The sequence below is a fragment of the Pyxicephalus adspersus genome, chromosome 1 (genome assembly GCF_032062135.1).
Source record: "Pyxicephalus adspersus chromosome 1, UCB_Pads_2.0, whole genome shotgun sequence".
Classification (NCBI taxonomy): domain Eukaryota; kingdom Metazoa; phylum Chordata; class Amphibia; order Anura; family Pyxicephalidae; genus Pyxicephalus; species Pyxicephalus adspersus.
In genome coordinates, this window is record NC_092858.1 from 30,520,719 (window position 1) to 30,521,227 (window position 509).

Below are 509 nucleotides of genomic sequence, written 5' to 3' on the forward strand. Positions count from 1 at the left end.
TGGTCAGCATCTTTTAAATGTTTTTTTTTTTGGTTGTTTTTGTTGCAATATAAAGCACAAACGCTACTCTGTAGTGTCGCGTATAAACCCTGTTAGAGCATGCGCATAATAGAAAAAACATGCGTCACCCTGTGGTAGATCATATATCAGCTGTTATCACATGAGCCTGGTGTGTGGGATGTTTTTTTTGGAACCACTTTAATTTGCAAACCAGCACTGTAAGTGCCTGCTGGTGTTTTACATTTACATGTCAATAGCAAACCCAATTTACAATTGAATAGCGGCACATTTGCAACTGCTTGACACACATTTGTATTTTAATAGCTATTCAAACAAATGCATGCATTTTTCAAAATGCAAAAAATGCAAAATGCAAAAAAGAAAAGACAGTGTTTGACCTGCTCTGCCTGCACCTCCTAGATTGTAAGCTCTTCTGGGCAGGGTCCTCTCCTCCTCCTGTGCCACTGTCCGTATTGGTCTGTCATTTGCAAACCCTATTTAATGTATAG